This window comes from Arachis hypogaea, chromosome 5 (genome assembly GCF_003086295.3).
Source record: "Arachis hypogaea cultivar Tifrunner chromosome 5, arahy.Tifrunner.gnm2.J5K5, whole genome shotgun sequence".
Lineage (NCBI taxonomy): Eukaryota > Viridiplantae > Streptophyta > Magnoliopsida > Fabales > Fabaceae > Arachis > Arachis hypogaea.
This window is the reverse complement of record NC_092040.1, coordinates 22,170,208-22,190,754: the sequence shown is the minus strand read 5'-3', so window position 1 is coordinate 22,190,754 and position 20,547 is coordinate 22,170,208.

Sequence of the window (20,547 nt, the reverse complement as noted above, 5' to 3'; positions counted from 1 at the left end):
TTGCAATAAAATAAAGTGCTGAATTCTAAAGAGCAAGAGAGTAAGAAATAAAGAAACAGAATGTAAATGGCAAGAATAATAAATTGCAAGAATGTAGAAGGGAGTTGGGCAATGGGTTTTCAAACACTAAGAACAAGAGAAATGAGAATTAATGATAGAGAGGATCATTAGGGATCAGAGATGCTAGTTTTCATGAATTGATGTTAGTCAAATCTTCCTCAATCATGGGTATAGATCCATGGCAAGTGGGTGATTGAATCCCAATCTCTTGGTGATTCAATCTCTCTCAACATAACCAATTGCCACTCTCGTGATCTAATTGTTCATGAGAAGAGATGAAGCTCAAATCTAATCCAGCCACACAATTCCTATAATCTCAACCAAGGAGAGTTACATCTCACATACTAACCAAGGTATATTGATTAAAGAAATCATGAAAGGATGAACTCTAAACTGAATTATGTGGCTCATTCCTCAAATTCACCACATAATTCATATAGATTAACCCCTCTCTCGATGGTGGTTGAATCTTTGAAGAGCAAGAGTTCCCTCTTTAGATCGACCACTAGAATTGAGGAGGAGAAGATGGGTTCACCAATTCATTCCAACAAACAGAGCTCCTCCCCCTAATGAAAGTGGGGTTTAGTGAGTCATTGCTCCAATTTCAACAACAATTGCCATAAATCAAAATTAAACTAAATTGCCAAGAAAGATGAAGAAGAATAATGAAATGCTTAAAGCTTAAGAAATGAAGAAGAGAAGTTCCAAGAAGAACCCAGAAATGCTCCCCGGGTATCCTCCCGGAAGTGCTAACAAGTAAAAGTGCTCAAAGTATGAAAAAGTTCTAAGTGTCAAAAAGTGTAAAAGTCCCCTACAAGTACATCAATCTCTTCTATTTATACTACTCCCAAAACTTCTTCAGAGATCTTCAATTTGGGTTAGCAATGTGGGCTTTCTCATTGTTGCATTCTTGGTTCAATTGAAGAAGTTGTTGGCCTTTGTGATGAATAGGGGAAGCAGAGCAAGTTGGCAACCATTCTGGCCCATTGAGGGGCGTTATTGGCAATAACTCCAGGCCTAATGCACGTTGGCAACGTGCATGACATTTTCCTGGAAGTGAAGTATGAGACTTGGGCGTTGCTAGCCCAAGTTGTTGCTAACAACTTGCTTTTCCTCTTCTTGGCTCTACTTTCATGCTAAATGTAGCCCAGAATTTGAGTGTCAACCTTCTGCCTCAATATGGACTATTATACATCATTGGAAAGCTCTTGATGTCTATTTTTCAATGCCACTAGAATCACCTCATTTGGACTTTCCTAGCTCAAGTTATGCTTCCTCAAAGAAGGTAAGGTCAAGCTGCCAAGTTGTTGCCAAAAACGCACCTTCACTCCCAAGTTGGCAACGTGCTCGTGCCTAGCCTCCCAAGGCAGGGGCTTGGGGCTGGCGTTGTTGCAAAACACGCCCCCTTTCTAGCACGTTGGCAACGTGCTCGTGCCCCCCTCCAGGGCTCATCTCTAGCCTTCTTGAATTTCACTTCATGTTCTTGTTTTTAGGGCCTAAAGATGACTCTGGTTTGGCTTCAATTTTGTGCTCCACCATAGACTCTCATATATGGTTGGAAAGCTCTGAATGTTAGCTTTCCAACACAACTAGAAGCACTCAATTTGGATCTCTGTAGCTCAAGATATCTTCCATTGAAGGGGACATGGTCAGGCTGTCTTGTTGGAGTTGTTGTGGATAACGCCCCTATATTCCAAGTTAGCAACGTGCATCACAATTTTCCTGGCGTTGTTGATGAACACTCCTTCTCTTCAACACGTTGGCAACGTGCTCGAGCCTTTCTTAAGGCTCCATGTTTGCTTCCTGGCGTTGGCAACGTGCATGGCAAGGCCTATGGGCGTTGGCAACTTGATTGGTGCCCTTCCTGGCGTTGGCAACGTGCATGGCACGGCTTGTGGGCGTTGGCAACTTGATTGGTGCCCTTCCTGGCGTTGGCAACTTGCATGGCACGGCTTGTGGGCGTTGGCAACTTGGTTGGTGCCCTTCCTAGCGTTGGCAACGTGCATGGCACGGCTTGTGGGCGTTGGCAACTTGGTTGGCACCAAGACTTGGTGCCTAGCCAAGCAACCATTCCTGGCGTTGTTGCCAAACACACCAATGCTTCCTAGCTCAACAACGTGCTCGAGCTCCCCTTTGGTGCCAAAATTGCTTGCTACGTTGCCAAGAAACACGCCTTCATAACTTGGAGTTGGCAACGTGCATCTCATTTTCCTGGGCCAAGTTTGCTTGTGTGGCGTTGCCTAGGGACACGCCTATAGTTCCTGGCGTTGGCAACGCCCTCGAGCTCCTCTTCAAGGCTCCATTTGTTGCTTGGCGTTGCCTTGAATAACGCCTATGGTTCCTGGCGTTGGCAACGCCAGCTTCTTCCCCTCTTGGGCCAAGCTCACTCATGTGCGTTGCCTTGAGACACGCCAATAGTTCTTGGCGTTGGCAACGCCCTCGAAACTCCTTCATGGCCCAAGTTCCTTGCTTGTGTGCGTTTCCCATAACAACTTCACTCCTTCCTCCAAGTTGGCAACGCCAACATTTGCTCTCCAGGGCTGCCTTGGCGTTGCCTTCAACAACGCACCCTCTTCTCCAAGTTGGCAACGCCAACTTATGCTCTTCCAAGGCTGCCAAGCTTGCTTCACAAATTGGCGTTGGCAACGCCCTTCTAGAGTTGGCAACGCCCAAATTTGCTTCTCCAGGGCTGCCTGGCGTTGCCATGAACAACGCCCACTATCTCCAAGTTGGCAACGCCAACTTCTTCTTTCCCAGCTTGCATCATTCTTGCTTCCATGCTTTCTTGTTTCATCACCTATCATCAACAAGGGAAATAGCTTCAAAGTCTTACCAATTCATGCAATAAATTTCATGAGATTCATTCATACTCATTCATATATGCATTCCTTAAATCATTTGCATGAATTTGGCTAGAATCAACATGTTCCTTGGTGTTCTCATGCATGAAGATAAAACTCATAAAAGGACTTGTTTATTTAGAGAAAATGAGTGAGATTAAGCTAAAACCAACTAAACTAACTAGCTAATATAACAAATATGCAATTGCATCACTGTACTCCTGGGGTATGAACCTTACAGCTTTATAGTTTGCAATATCTGCAAACCATGGAGCTTCCTGAATGGCAAAGAGTTGCTCATCTGGGAAGGTCTCAGAGATCTCAGTAGAAGGGAGGGACGCCCCAGCTACTGGTTCTATTCAGGATAGATGATCAGCTACTTGGTTCTCTGTCCCTTTTCTGTCTCTTATTTCTATATCAAACTCTTGCAGAAGCAACACCCATCTTATAAGTCTGGGTTTTGAATCCTGCTTTGTGAGTAAGTATTTAAGAGCAGCATGGTCAGTGTACACAACCACTTTGGATCCCACTAGATAGGATCTAAACTTGTCAATGGCATAGACCACTGCAAGTAACTCTTTTTCTGTGGTTGTGTAATTCTTCTGTGCGTCATTTAGAACACGGCTGGCATAATAAATGACATGCAGAAGCTTGTTATGCCTCTGTCCCAACACTGCACCAATGGCATGGTCACTGGCATCACACATTAGTTCAAATGGCGATGTCCAATCTGGTGCAGAGATGACTGGTGCTGTGACCAGCTTAGCTTTCAGGGTCTCAGATGCCTGCAGACACTGTGTGTCAAACACAAATGGAGTGTCAGCAGCTAGCAGGTTACTCAAAGGTTTTGCAATTTTCGAAAAATCCTTTATAAACCTTCTGTAGAATCCTGCATGCCCCAGAAAGCTTCTGATTGCCTTAACATTGGCAGGTGGTGGTAATTTTTCAATTACCTCTACCTTTGCCTTATCCACCTCTATTCCCTTGCTTGAAATTTTGTGCCCAAGGACAATTCCTTCAGTCACCATAAAGTGACATTTCTCCCAGTTTAAAACCAGGTTAGTCTCTTGGCACCTTTTCAGGACAAGTGCTAGGTGATTAAGACAGGAGCTGAATGAGTCTCCATATACTGAGAAGTCATCCATGAAGACTTCCAGGAATTTCTCCACCATATTAGAGAAGATGGATAACATGCATCTCTGAAAGGTTGCAGGAGCATTACACAGACCAAAAGGCATCCTCCTGTAGGCAAAAACGCCAGAAGGACAAGTAAATGCTATTTTCTCCTGGTCCTGAGGATCTACTGCAATTTGGTTGTAGCCTGAATAGCCATCCAAAAAGAAGTAATAGTCATGACCAGCTAGTCTTTCTAGCATTTGGTCTATGAATGGTAAAGGAAAATGATCCTTTCTGGTGGCTGTATTAAGCCTTCTGTAGTCAATACACATACGCCATCCTGTGACTGTTCTTGTAGGAACCAGTTCATTTTTTCATTATGAACCACTGTCATGCCTCCCTTTTTGGGGACAACTTGGACAGGACTCACCCAGGGGCTATCAGAAATAGGATAAATAATCCCAGCCTCTAGTAATTTAGTGACCTCTTTCTGCACCACCTCCTTCATGGCTGGATTTAGCCTCCTTTGTGGTTGAACCACTGGTTTGGCATTATCCTCCAACAGGATCTTGTGCATGCATCTAGCTGGGCTAAGGCCCTTAAGATCACTTATGGACCACCCAAGAGCTGTCTTGTGTGTCCTTAGCACTTGAATCAGTGCTTCCTCTTCCTGTGGATTTAAAGCAGAGCTCATAATCACTGGAAAAGTGTCACCCTCTCCCAGAAATGCATACTTCAGGGATGGTGGTAGTGGTTTGAGTTCAGGTTTGGGAGGCTTATCCTCCTCCTGAGGAATTTTTGAAAATTCCTTTGTTTCCACTGATTCTTCTTGATCAGGTTGAGCACTTTGAAGATGTCCTCAAGCTCTGATTCTAGGCTTTCAGTCATATTGATCTCTTCTACCAGAGAGTCAATAATGTCAGCGCCCATGCAGTCATTTGGTGTGTCTAGATGCTGCATAGCTTTTACAGCATTCAACTTGAACTCATCCTCATTGACTCTCAAGGTTACTTCCCCTTTCTGTACATCAATGAGAGTCCGTCCAGTTGCTAGGAAAGGTCTTCCTAGAATGAGAGTTGCACTCTTGTGCTCCTCCATTTCCAGCACCACAAAGTCAGTTGGAAAGGCGAATGGCCCAACCTTGACAATCATATCCTCTATTATGCCTGATGGATATTTAATGGAGCCATCAGCAAGTTGGAGGCATATCCGGGTTGGTTTGACTTCTCCAGTCAACCCAAGCTTTCTGATAGTGGATGCAGGTATTAGATTGATGCTTGCTCCAAGATCACATAGGGCTATCTTGGTGCAAGCACCTTCTAATGTGCATGGTATCATAAAGCTTCCTGGATCTTGAAGCTTTTCTGGTAAGCTTTTTAGAATGACTGTACTGCATTCTTCAGTGAGAAACACTTTTTCAGTTTCTCTCCAATCCTTCTTATGACTTAAGATTTCTTTCATGAACTTAGCATAAGAAGGTATTTGCTCAAGTGCCTCTGCAAACAGAATCTTTATTTCAAGAGTCCTTAGATAGTCTGCAAAGCGGGCAAATTGCTTATCCTGTTCCGCTTGGCGGAGTTTTTGAGGATAAGGCATCTTGGCTTTATATTCTTCAACCTTAGATGCTGCAGGTTTATTCCTTACAGAAGTGGTTGAAGAAGCCTTTTTAGAGGGATTACTGTCAGCACTTTCAGGTGTCTGATCCTCCTTTGGCGTCTGAACGCCAGGATTGGGTGAAAAATGGGCGTTTAATGCCAACTTTTCCCCCTTTTCTGGCGTTTGAACGCCAGAACTGGGCAAGGAATGGGCGTTTAACGCCAGTTTTCCTTCCCTCTCTGGCGTTTGAACACCAATAACATTCCTCTCTGGGCTCTTACTGACCTCAGAGGGATTTTGAACAGTGGTTTGGTTATCCCCTGTCACTTGTTTATTGTTTGGCTTTTTGCTACTTTGAGCAGTGTTATTCAGTGTCTTCCCACTCCTCAGTTGAACTGCTTGACATTCCTCTGTTATCTGTTTAGATATTTGCTGTTTTGCTTGATTCAACTGCAGTTCTATGTTCTTGTTAGCAACTTTAGTTTTGTTCATACCCTGACCGAGCTCCTCCAACTCGGCAAATTCATAAAAGGTCCGACCTCGCCCTAAGGCTCACACCTACAGGTCGGACCTCGGGCAAATAAAGCCAGGAAGGCCCATCAAAAGGAACGCAGCCCAAAACCTAAAGGCCGAAAAGGCCTAGAAAAGGCGGTTCCACAAAGATAGAGATAAAACTCCCAAAGATAAGATAAGATAAGAATATCTTATCCAGGGAAGATCACGGCCAACTACTATAAATACACTGGAGCACCCAGGTATGGCACTCATTCCACATTCTACACATATCTGCTTGGACCCATGCTAACTTAAGCATCGGAGTGTCATTGCAGGTACAACCACCAACCACTCTACATATCAAGCTCGGATCCCTGAACCCCCACCTCGGGTCTCTCCAGACGACCGAGCTACACGTTTCAGGTAACCCTCGGAACATTGGCGCCGTTGCCGGGGACCTGAAAGTCATCCCACTACCATGGCGGACAATCCTCACAACGATGATCGCGCTGCATCTGAACAAGAGGATGAAATTGACACCGGAGAACGACCGGACATCCCTCTATCACCACGCACTCCAGGAGGAAACAAACAGAATCGCCCAAAGACATCACTCCCAAACAAAGATCCACAAATTTCCGAAAAAGAGAAGAGCTCGGAAATTCTAGAAGCAGTCCGGGCACAACAAAACCGGCTGAAACAACTAGAAGAGGACGTAAAAAAGCAGAAAGAAACTGAACAAGATCTGAGAAGGGAGACTCGAAAGCGCAGAGAATAAAAGCTGCGGAAAATAGAGGCCAACCTGAAAGACCGGACAGGACGCGGCACCACCCCCGAAGATAACCATGATCCCTTCACGCAAGAGATCATGAAGGAGAAGGTACCGCGGAACTTCAAACCACCCGATATGGATCTCTACGACGGCACCACCGATCCAAGTCACCATCTCAGCAACTTCAGAAGCAGAATGTACCTAGTCGACGCCTCCGACGCGATTCGGTGCAAAGCCTTCCCCACCACTCTCACCAAGTCAGCCATGAAGTGGTTCGACAACCTGCCACCAAGATCAATCACCAGCTTCGAAGACCTAACCAAAAAATTTCTGACAAGGTTCTCTATTCAAAAAGACAAGACAAAACATGCCCCCAGTCTACTCGGGATCAAACAAGGTAACCAAGAAACTCTCCGAGAATACATGGAGCGATTCAACAAAGCCTGCCTGGACATACAACACTTGCCCACTGAAGCAGCCATCATGGGACTAGCAAACGGCCTAAAAGAGGGACCGTTTAGCCAATCTCTATCCAAACGATACCCGACCTCCCTATACGAGGTGCAGGAGCGGGCAGAAAAATATATCAACATGGAGGAAACCTCCCAGCTAAGAGACTCTTCTAGGAAGGAATCAACCTACCCACCCCGAGATCGAGATCGGGAACAGAGGAAGAAAGAAGAACCCAACTCGGACAAGCCGCGGAAGTACCACAGCTACACCCCCCTCCGAGTCTCCCTGGTAGACATCTACAGAGAAGTATGCCACACCGAAAAGATCCCACCGCCCCGACCGCTAAAACACAAGAGGGCAGGGAGAGATCGGTCCGAATACTGTGAATATCACAAGCTCTACGGTCATCCTACTAACGACTGCTACGACCTAAAAAATGTTATAGAAAAATTAGCCAGAGAAGGAAAACTCGACAGATATATAGCAGAGAAAGGAGAAGAGACCAGGAAGAGAAGGCGGGGAGATAACGAAAATCGGGCCGAACAAACCCCGCGAACCCCTGAAAGACACGTTCACATGATAAATGGAGGTTTTGCAGGCGGAGGAACATCCAGATCCTCGCGAAAAAGACACCTCAAAGAAGTCTATCACGTCCGAGAAGACAGTCCCCTGCCCGAATTACCTACCATCTCATTTACCCGAGAATATGCTCAAGGGATAATACCCGGGCACGACGATCCAATGGTAATCACCATTATCCTAGCAAACGCCAACCTACACCGAACCCTGATTGACCAGGGAAGCTCAGCAGATATCCTGTTCAAAACGGCCTTCGACAAGCTCGGACTTGAGGAAAAAGAACTAAAGGCCTATCCCACCGACCTATTTGGGCTAGGGGATACCCCGATCCGTCCCTTAGGATACATCTCGCTACACACTACCTTTGGAAGAGGCGAGCAATCTAAAACATTGAGCATCGACTACATTATAGTCGACGTCACTTCAGCATACAACGCCCTCATTGGGCGACCAACCCTAAACAGACTGGCAGCTATAGTCTCGACCCCACACCTCTGTATGAAGTTCCCTACCACAAAAGGAATCGCTACCCTAAAAGGCGACCAAAAGCTAGCGCGGCGATGCTACAACGAAAGCCTAAGCCTAAAAGGGAAAGAGGTCAACACAATAGAACTCGGACGAGTTCAATCCCGAGAAGATCTTCGGCCACAACCAGAGGGAGAAACCGAAAAAATCCAGATCGGGAACACACCCGAAAAAATAACAAACATAGGAGCAAACCTCGAAACGGGCCTAAAAGAGGAACTCACAAACCTCTTAAGGAAGAATTCCGACCTCTTCGCCTGGAAAGCCTCCGACATGCCAGGCATAAGCCCCGACCTGATGTGCCATAAGCTATCAGTCTACCCGGGATCCCGACCTATCCAACAAAGACGCCGAAAGCTCGGACCCGAGCGCATGCAAGCAATAGAAGAACAAGTACAAGCACTGCTAGATGCAGGGTTCATTAGGGAAGTAAAATACCCCCTATGGCTCGCAAACGTGGTCCTGGTAAAATAGCCCAACGGAAAATGGAGGATGTGCGTCGATTACACGGATCTCAACAAAGCCTGCCCCAAAGACCCATACCCTCTACCAAACATCGACGCCTTAGTAGACGCAGCCTCAGGCTATAGATATCTCTCCTTCATGGACGCATACTCGGGATACAATCAAATCCCGATGTATGGACCCGACCAAGAAAAAACCTCGTTCATAACCCCAAGGGCAAACTACTGCTACGTAGTAATGCCCTTCGGGCTGAAGAACGCAGGGGCAACCTACCAGAGGCTAATGAACAAAGTGTTCTCAGAACACATCGGACTACAGCTGGAGGTGTACGTCGACGACATGCTGGTAAAGACACAAGAAGACAGAAACTTGCTGACCGACCTCACCAGCGTCTTCGGCACCCTCAGAAAACACAACATGAGACTTAACCCGACAAAGTGCACCTTCGCCGCAGAAGCCGGAAAGTTCTTAGGCTTCATGCTGACCCAAAGGGGCATCGAAGCAAACCCGGACAAATGCCAAGCGATACTCAATATGAAGAGCCCGACGTGTGTCAAAGAAGTACAACAACTGAATGGAAGGCTAGCCGCCCTATCAAGATTCTTGGCAGGATCAGCAATAAAATCACTACCTCTCTACTCACTCCTAAAGAAAGGAAAACCCTTTCTCATGGACCCCGGAGTGCGAAAAAGCCTTTCAAGAATTCAAGGAATTCCTCGGGCAGCCGCCAATCCTGACCCGACCTTTAAAGGGAGAAGAACTCGTACTATACCTCTCGGTTGGACATCGAGCAGTCGCTTCAGCGTTAATACGAGAAAATGACCAAGGACAACACCCCATATACTTTGTAAGCAAGGCACTACAAGGGGCCGAATTAAATTATCAGAAGATAGAAAAATTCGCCTACGCCCTAGTGTTCACAGCTCGGAGGCTCCGTCCCTACTTTCAAGCCCACACCATCAAAGTCCGGACAAACCAACCCATGAGACACATCCTGCAAAAAACAGACCTGGCAGGACGAATACTACAATGGGCGGTGGAACTGTCCGAGTTCGACCTCCACTATGAAGCTCGAACTGCCATAAAATCTCAGTGTCTAGCCGACTTCATCGCAGAATACACTGAGACCCCTGGAACCCCACTCTCATGGAACCTGTATGTCGACGGGTCCTCAAACAAAACTGGAAGCGGAGCCGGGGTTATACTCGAAAGCGACCAAGGAACGCGGATAGAACTATCCCTAAAATTCGAGTTCCAAGCTTCGAACAACCAAGCCGAATACGAGGCCCTACTAGCAGGTCTAAAGCTAGCCGAAGAGGTCGGAGCCCGGAAAATCATGATCTTCAGCGACTCCCAGGTCGTCACATCACAAGTAAATGGAAGCTACCAGGCCAAAGACCCCACCATGAAAAAATACCTGGACCAAACACAGGCACAACTACGCCACTTTTCAGAGATACAGATTCAGCACATACCTCGGGAACAAAACGTCCGGGCAGACACCCTCTCAAAGCTCGCCAGCACCAAGCCCGGAGGCAACAACAGAAGTCTCCTCCAGGAAACCTTACAATCTCCCTCCGTGCTAAGAGAGGAAGAAACGCTAAATATATCCAACCAACAGCAGGGATGGATGACCCCTATACTCAACTACCTGAAATCGGGAACTCTCCCCGCCGAAAGAAAGGAAGCTAAAAGACTCACGAAAGACGCTCAGAATTATACACTAATTCACGACGTATTATACAGAAGAGGATTCTCGAACCCCCTCCTTAGGTGCGTCCCGACCTCAGAAACAAAGAGCGTCCTCGAAGAAGTCCATGGAGGCATGTGTGGAAACCATCTCGGAGCTCGGGCATTATCCAAGAAAGTAGTCCGAGCCGGGTTCTACTGGCCGACCTTGCAAAGAGACGCAACGGAATTTGTGAAAATATGCCCCCCCTGCCAAAAACACGCCAATTTTCACAAAGCACCACCCGAAGACCTTATCAGCATCACCGCACCATGGCCCTTCGCCAAATGGGGACTTGACCTACTCGGCCCGTTCCCCCAAGGACCGGGGCAAGTCAAATACCTCATAGTAGGGGTCGACTACTTCACAAAGTGGATCGAAGCTGAACCCTTAGCCACCATTACGGCTCAGAAAAGCCGCAAATTCCTATACAAAAACATTGTCACAAGGTTCGGAATCCCCTACTCCATCACAACGGACAATGGAACACAGTTCACGGACACAAGTTTTCAGAACTTGGTGGCCGAGCTAAAAATCAAACAGCAATTCACCTCGGTCGAGCACCCACAAGCCAATGGACAAGCAGAGGCTGCAAATAAAGTCATCCTGGCCGGGTTAAAACGAAGACTCCAAGAGGCCAAAGGGGCATGGGCCGAGGAGCTCCCCCAGGTGCTATGGGCATATCGGACAACTCCGCACTCTACAACAGGGGAATCGCCATTCCGACTAGCTTACGGGATGGAGGCAATGATTCCTATTGAAATAGATGAAGGGTCACCTAGAACCATCTTCTACAACGAAAAAGGTAACCCGCAGGCACAAAGGGAAGAACTCGACCTCCTCCCCGAGGTCCGAGAAAAAAGCCCGGATCCAAGAAAGAAGCCTTAAAACGGCGAAAGCAAAGATTTCGAAAACGCTTACTAAAAAGTTGCTATACAAAAACAACTAAAAAGTACAAGCGAAAAAACGAAATCAAAGGAAAGTTCAAAAAGCGCTAGCTAAAAGGTTGTTATCCAAAAACAACTAAAAAGCATAAAAGCGGAACAAAAAGGCAAAACGCGAGCAAAAACACCGCATAAAAAGTTACTACAAGTAGCTAAAAGCAAAAAGGTGTCCAAAGCGTCCACAGAAACCATCCAAAAACAAAAGAGCCCACAGGCCGGGCAAAAACCAAAGATAAAAGGATTACAGAGATTCAAGGTCCTTTCCGGACTCCACATCAACAGAAAGCTGCGGAGGAAACATTGAAATCGGAACAGCATTGACGGCACCATCATCTCGGTTCAAAACCTCCACACCAGACCCCTCCTCGGCCAAAAGTGAAGTCGGGTTCGCAACCGGAACTTTGGGGTCGGACACCGGAACCTCATCCTCGTTGGGAGCAGGAACAATCTTTCCCTCCACAACAACGTTATCCGTACTAAATAAGCTCAGATCCAGGTCAGGAGCAAGAACCCGGACCTGAGCCTTCAAATTTTTAAACATAGCATCCATACCCTTAGCCACATGACCTTCTAGCTCGTAAAAATCATCCTGAGCGGATTGCAACTTCTCCTTTGTCTCCACAAGCTCGGCATATATCCGAGTATAATTCTCCGTCGCCGCCTTCGCCATCTCCTCAGATGCTTTCGCTGCCGCCACAGCCGCAGTAGCTTTAGCTTTCTCTTTTTCCAAAGATGCCTCCAGCTCAGCAATCCTAGCAGCCTTCAGCTCACTAATCTTCTCAAACTCAGACTGAGCCTTCTCAAGTCGGGAGCTGGTCGTACCAATGGGGGATTTCTTGAACTCCCGGGCAATAGCGGCATGAAGACTAGCCATCCGGACACAACTCCGCGCCATATACTGAAAATGATGCTCCATAGACACATCATCAGTAGAAATAAAGGTCTGAGGGAGAATATGCTGCTCAATCCAACCAAGAGCATCAAAATCCTTGTCATTAAAACCCGCAAGCTCTTGAGAGGTCTTCTGTTTCTTGGGAGGAGGACCCGAGGACGAAGGCGGAGAAGAGGTAGCAGGCCCGGAGGTCCGGGGATCTTGATTTATAGCTCGGAACTGGGGAGTCGGAATAGTCTTCGACCGAGTAGTGACACCCACAGTAGTCTTCTTCGGAGAAGATCGGGCAGAAGCCTCCCCAGCCTCGATATTCCGAGCAGCCACAGACTTCTTCGTCCGACGAAGGAACTTCATGGAATCCGCCTGAGAAGACATCTCTGCAGAAATAAAAGAAAAAGGATTACCACAACAGAAATTCCACCAAAACAAGGAAAACCAAAATACTAAAAAAGATGAATCTCTGAGAGGTCGGGAACTACCTAACTCGGAACGGAGAAGGCTTGGATCTCCCAACATTTTCTTCGTGTCCAAGTGAGGTGCCCGACCCCATAAACTGCTTACCACACCCACAAAAGCCTGCTCCACCTCATCTAGACTCTCAAAGGTATACTTAACAGACACTACATTCTCCTGCCAATAAAGAGGAAAAGAAGGCTCCCCACTCTCGTCTAGAAAGAAAGGTCGGACGTCTCCAGTAGCCCGGACCTTGAAATAAAAGTTCTTAAAATCATGAAAGGACTCATCATACAAGGTACAAAACTTCCTCCCCTGGTTAGCTCTAAAAGAGACCCAAGATACCTTCCCTCCACCCAACCCCGGCTTCGTCAACACAAACAAATAGGAAAAAAGAGAAATAGAGGGAGAGACGCCCAAAAACTGACACAAAAGTTGAAACAGCTTTAAAAACGCCCAAGAATTTGGATGGAGCTGCGTAGGGGCAAGGTTACAAGACCATAACACCTCGGACTCCAGATCGGTAAAGGGAAGTCGGACACTCAGCTTAGAGAAAAAACAATCATAAGCATAAAAGAAGAGCTTCTCGGAACTATCTAAGGGCGGGAAGCACACTCTCTCCTCGGATTCCGGGGCCACTAGTTCGTAATCCCTCTCAGACTCCCTATTCTCACATATGCTACAGTGCCTACGGAACCTAGCTAAATACTCAGAATCTACCACAGAAGGGACTCTTAGAGGAAGAGGGTCTACCCAACCAAGACCACATGGAATCTTAGTCGACATCGCTTGAAGAACCTTTCGAGACATAAAATTTTTTACCTACAAAGAAGAATACAGCAGCAAGCAAAAATCACATAAAGAAGACAGCAAAAACCCATTCAGCAAAGCAAGAACGCGGCAACCCGGAACAAAAATACCGGAGAACAAAAAAAAAAAAAGAGCCCCCCCCCATATACAAACAAACAAGCAATGGCGGCGCCTCTTTTCGGGGCAACCCAGGCATAAAGAAAAAAGAAAACAAACAAGAGCCACACGAAGAACAGAAGCATATGCGCACAAGAAAAGAGAAACATGGGAACAAACCTGGAAGAAAGAAACAAAGACGACGAACTCCGAAGCAAAGAGAGCGAAACGACGGCGCAGAAGGAACCCCAGAAAGACACACGGAGAGATTCGGGGAAGCAGAGCAAAGAGAAAGAAGAAGCAGTACTCGGAAAGGATAAAGAAAAACAAAAACGCAGAAAAAGGAGAAAAGGGCCAAATAAATAAAGCCTTCACAGAGCCCGAACGGAAATCGAGGAAAAACGGTAAAATGCAATAAATGCAGGAACGGCCATTTTTGAATTTTGAAAAACTACTATGCCCGAGCTCGACCTCCCAAAAGGACGAACTCGGGCAGGGGCACTGTTCATACCCTGACCGAGCTCCTCCAACTCGGCAAATTCATAAAAGGTCCGACCTCGCCCTAAGGCTCACACCTACAGGTCGGACCTCGGGCAAATAAAGCCAGGAAGGCCCATCAAAAGGAACGCAGCCCAAAACCTAAAGGCCGAAAAGGCCTAGAAAAGGCGGTTCCACAAAGATAGAGATAAAACTCCCAAAGATAAGATAAGATAAGAATATCTTATCCAGGGAAGATCACGGCCAACTACTATAAATACACTGGAGCACCCAGGTATGGCACTCATTCCACATTCTACACATATCTGCTTGGACCCATGCTAACTTAAGCATCGGAGTGTCATTGCAGGTACAACCACCAACCACTCTACATATCAAGCTCGGATCCCTGAACCCCCACCTCGGGTCTCTCCAGACGACCGAGCTACACGTTTCAGGTAACCCTCGGAACAAGTTTCATGGAGCATCTCTTTAAATTCTGCTATCTGTTCTGTCATCCGAAGCAATTGTTGATTAAGCTCAATCATCTATTCTTGAGGATTAGGATCAGTGACTACTGTCATGACTTCCTCTTTTGGAGAGAGCTCATTGCTAGAGTACAAATATTGATTTCTAGCAACAGTGTCTATAAGCTCTTGAGCCTCTTCAATTGTCTTCCTCATGTGGATAGATCCACCAGCTGAGTGGTCTAAAGACATCTGAGCTTTTTCTGTGAGCCCATAGTAGAAGATGTCTAACTGTACCCACTCTGAAAACATTTCAGAGGGGCATTTTCTTAGCATACCTCTATACCTCTCCCAGGCATTATAAAGGGATTCATTATCCTCTTGTTTAAAGCCTTGGATGTCCAGCCTTAACTGTGTCATCCTCTTTGGAGGGTAAAAGTGATTCAGGAATTTGTCTGATAACTGTTTCCATGTTTTTATGCTTGCTGTAGGTTGGTTATTCAACCACCTCTTAGCTTGATCTTTTACAACAAATAGAAACAGTAATAGTCTGTAGACATCCTGATCCACCTTTTTATCATGTACTGTGTCAGCAATTTGTAAGAATTGTGCCAGAAACTCAGTAGGCTCTTCCTGTGGAAGACCGGAATACTGGCAATTTTGCTGCACTATGATAATGAGTTGAGGATTTAGCTCAAAGCTGCTTGCTTTGATGGGAGGTGTACAAATGCTGCTCCCATATGCAGCTGTAATGGGGTTAGCATATGACCCCAGAGTCCTTCTGGACTGATCAATCCCACTTAGGTCCATAATGGATAAAGGGAAATGATATGGATTGCAAATAGATAAAAATATCTTTTTATTATTTTTTTTGAATTAAACGAAAAAAATAAAATATAATAAAAAATAAAATAAAAATTCGAAAATAAAAAAGAAAATAAGATCAAAGCAAACTGAGAACTGAATCAATTAGTCAATTAAAAAGATTTTAAAAATAGCAATTAAAAGATATGATTGAAAATTTTTTATGAAAAAGATTTGATTTTTGAAATGAGGAAAGAGAAAAACAACAAAATGACACCAAACTTAAAATTTTTAGAAAATCAAACACTAATTTTCGAAAATTTTAAGGGAAAAACACAAGAGGACACCAAACTTAGAATTTTTAAAGATCAAAAAGAGACTAAGGACATGCAAATTCGAAAAACTAAAAGAAAACAAAAGCATGCAATTGATACCAAACTTAAAATATGAAACTAGACTCAACTAAAAGACTCTAAACCAACAAAAAATAAAACAGTCCTAATCTAAGCAACAAGATAAGCCGTCAGTTGTCCAAACTCGAACAATCCCCGGCAACGGCGCCAAAAACTTGGTGCACGAAATTGCAATCACACTTTTGCAACCCCGCACAACTAACCAGCAAGTGCACTGGGTCGTCCAAGTAATACCTTACGTGAGTAAGGGTCGATCCCACGGAGATTGTCGGCTTGAAGCAAGCTATGGTTATCTTGTAAATCTTAGTCAGGATATCAGAAATTATCAGGATTGATTGTGAAAAGTAAAAGAACATGAAATAAGTACTTGTTTTGCAGTGATAGAGAATAGGTTGAGGTTTTGGAGATGCTACATCTTCTGAATCTCTGCTTTCCTACTGTCTTCTTCTTCAAACACGCAAGGCTCCTTCCATGGCAAGCTGTATGTAGGGTTTCACTGTTGTCAATGGCTACCTCCCATCCTCTCAGTGGAAATGTTCAACGCACCCTGTCACGGCACGGCTATCCATCTGTCGGTTCTCAATCAGGCCGGAATAGAATCCAATGATTCTTTTGCGTCTGTCACTAACACCCCGCCTTCAGGAGTTTGAAGCTCGTCACAGTCATTCAATCATTGAATCCTACTCAGAATACCACAGACAAGGTTTAGACCTTCCGGATTCTCTTGAATGCCGCCATCAGTTCTAGCTTATACCACGAAAATTCTGATTAAAGAATCCAAGAGATATCTACTTAATCTAAGGTAGAACGGAGGTGGTTGTCAGGCACACGTTCATAGTTGAGAATGATGATGATTGTCACGGATCATCACATTCATCCGGTTTAAGAACAAGTAATATCTTAGAATGGAAGCAAGCATGATTGAATGAAAAACAGTAGTAATTGCATTAATCCATCAAGACACAGCAGAGCTCCTCACCCCCAACCATGGGGTTTAGAGACTCATGATGTAGAAGATACAATGAGAAACGTGTAAAGTGTCATGAGGTACTGATACAATGTCAAAATATCCTATTAATAGTAAACTAGTAACTTAGGGTGTACAGAAATGAGTAAATGACGTAAAAATCCACTTCTGGGTCCACTTGGTGTGTGCTTGGGCTGAGCATTGAAGCATTTTCGTGTAGAGACCTTTTCTGGAGTTAAACGCCAGCTTTTATGCCAGTTTGGGCGTTTAACTCCAAGTTTTATGCCAGTTCCAGCGTTAAACGCTGGAATTTCTGAGGCTGTTTTGCCACGCCAGTTTAGGCCATCAAATCTCGGGCAAAGTATGGACTATTATACATTGCTGGAAAGCCCAGGATGTCTACTTTCCAATGCCGTTGAGAGCGCGCCAATTGGGCTTCTGTAGCCCCAGAAAATCCACTTCGAGTGCAGGGAGGTCAGAATCCAACAGCATCTGCAGTCCTTTTCAGTCTCTGAATCAGATTTTTGCTCAGAACCCTCAATTTCAGCCAGAAAATACCTGAAATCACAGAAAAACACACAAACTCATAGTAAAGTCCAGAAAAGTGAATTTTAACTAAAAACTAATAAAAATATACTAAAAACTAACTGGATCATACTAAAAACATACTAAAAACAATGCCAAAAAGCGTATAAATTATCCGCTCATCAGCTATACATTAAGAAGATTATGAGGTTACATGGCGTACCTTCCACCATTGTATCCGACAGGGATCCTTGCTTTATCTCGCGGTTTTGGGGAGCTTTTCAACGACCTTTTGCCACTCAATTAAGCCTAAGTACTGCATATCATCCTCAGACGGATGTCCAATCAGATAGAACAATTTAGACCTTGGAAGATATATTAAGAGCTTGTGTTTTGGACCAACCGGCAAACTGGGATCGATATATGCCTTTAGTAGAGTTTGCCTACAATAACAATTATCAAGCAAGCATTGGAATGGCTCCGTATGAAGCTTTATATGGAAGGAAATGTCAATCTCCATTATATTGGTATGAAGCTGGAGAAAAGATCATGTTAGGGCCTGAAATGATAAGGGAAATCATTGAGCAAATAAAGAAAATCCGTAGTCGAATGCTTTTGGCTCAAAGCCACCAGAAGAGCTATGTTGACCAAAGGCAGAAGTCTTTAGAGTTTGAGGAAGGAGAACATGTCTTCCTGAAGATTACTCCGACCACCAAAATAGGGAGGTCCGTCAAAACTAAGAAGTTAAATCCCCGTTACATTGGGCCATTTGAAATCCTGAAGAGAATTGGACTAGTTGCGTATAGAATCGCTTTAACACCACATCTTTCGAACCTGCATGACATGTTTCACATATCGCAGCTTCGTAAATACACTTTTGATCCTAGTCATGTCCTAGAACCGGAATCAGTTCAAGTGAGAGAAGATCTGACGCTTCCAGTAACTCCGGTTAGGATTGATGGCACTAGCAATAAGTGTTTACGCGGAAAAAAAGTTTCTTTGGTGAAAGTAGCTTGGAGTCGGGTTGGAATTGAAGAGCATACCTGGGCGTCTAAGTTAGAGATGCGGAAGGACTACCCACACTTCTTTCCAGGTAACTCACTCTGAATTTTGAGGACAAAATTCCTAATTAGATGGGTAGAATGTAAACTGTGATAAAATCAGTAAATAATTAGTCAATAAATTGAATTTTAATTAAGAAAATTAAAAATGCAAAACTAATATCAAAATAGGATAGAGTTCTTCAAAACGAGAATTTTGATATCAATTTAGAAAAATTTGTCCCAAAATTAGACCGGATGGACCGAACCGATTGAACTAGACCCGTGGGTCCAAACGGACCCATAACTTAAAAAGGACAGAATCATCTTCATCCCCATTTAGCATCAAAAATGCTGAACAGCATTGGGGAGGAAGAGAACTTCCAAAACCCTCATCAAATCTTTCTGCCATAACTTCCCCCATTTGAGCTCCGATCACCGTACCGTTCGCGGCCATGCGTCCAGCGCGTCGAGCTCTACATTTCTGTTGGATCAATTTCACTGGTAAGCCCCAATTTCATTTCAAAATCTCTACTCCCTTTCTTATTTTAAAATTGAACCCTTGTGATGAAATCTTTCCCAATTTGATATTTTAGGTTCAATTTAGCTTGCGGAGCCTATTGGGCTTGAGTTATTATGCGTGTGGGTACGATACGAACAACCTAAACCCTAGCTAATTTAGATTTTATTATGTAAAAGCTGAATTTGGAATATATATGTGTATTAGGTGTGAATTAAGTATATATATATGAGCGTTGGAATTGAATTGTGGGCATTTGGAAGCTTGGTAGTGATTGGAGCTGAGATTTTGGTTGGTTTCTCAATGCTTGAGGGGCTGTGTTGTAGCTAGTGTGACTGCCTTAGAACAAATAAAGTGATCGGTCAGAGTATGGTTTAGGCTTCACGCATTTATCATTTAAGGTTTTGTGAAAACTTAGGTTAGAGTACTATAGGATAAGTTGAAATGGTTACATGCATTAAATGATTAGTTTTTACATGTTGATGGATAAGTGGATGTTGAGCTTGTGTTGAGAAATATGGTTAGTTTATGATGTTTCTTGAGATTTGGTTATTATTGAATGTGTACATATATATATATATATATTAGTATTAGTATGATGATGATAAATGAAGAATTTATGAATATGGAAATGTAAAGATATGGTTGTGATTGAGTGGTATTTATTTGGACTTGTTGATATTGACTTGCTGAATAATATTGTAATAAGGGTTGAAGGATTTCATGATGAAGATAATATGAGTATGTATAGTGATATGTGGTTTGTGGATAAACTTGTAAAGTTGGGTGAAATGTGGTGTTATTGAGCTAAGTTGTAAGAATTGTTGTGCTATGGTTAAAAGGCTAGTTAGATTGATGGTTGTTGTATGTTGAGTTGAATGGCAATGAGCTTTGAAAGGAAAAAAAATGTGGTTTTGGTAAAAAAATGAGGTTTGGTGAAATTTGGTAAAAAGTGGTATTTGATGAACTTTGATAGTCTATAACTTGCTTCCTCAAATATTGAATGGAATTGCAGTTTGTTTCAAACGAAAGATGGTTTTGCAAGCTTTTGAACGATACAAATTTTCTGAAAAATGGAATTTTGCAGAGAAAGTTATGGACGACAGAAGTTTGGTGTGGAAAATGTATATGCAGGTAACTAAAACTCTAGTTTTGTAGCGTTCTGGGCAATCTGTAAATTTTTTGGAAAAACGTACATCGATGCGTACATGTGGCCCACGCACATGAGTGGCATGGCATTTTAGACTATGCACGCGCGAATAGCCCATGCGTGCGCGTGATGAGCCAACATGCAAGACCACGCGCACGCATGACCCACGCATACGCGTCATATGCTATTCTCACCTACGCATACGCATGGTAAGGGAATGCGCACGCGTGCTATCTTTTCACACTACCACGCGCACGCGTGGCCCACGCGCACACATGGCCCCTGCTTGCTGCAAAACTGGAATTTTGTGTTTTAAACCAGATTTTCACTTTTAAACCTCCATTTTCTTCCTTTTAGAC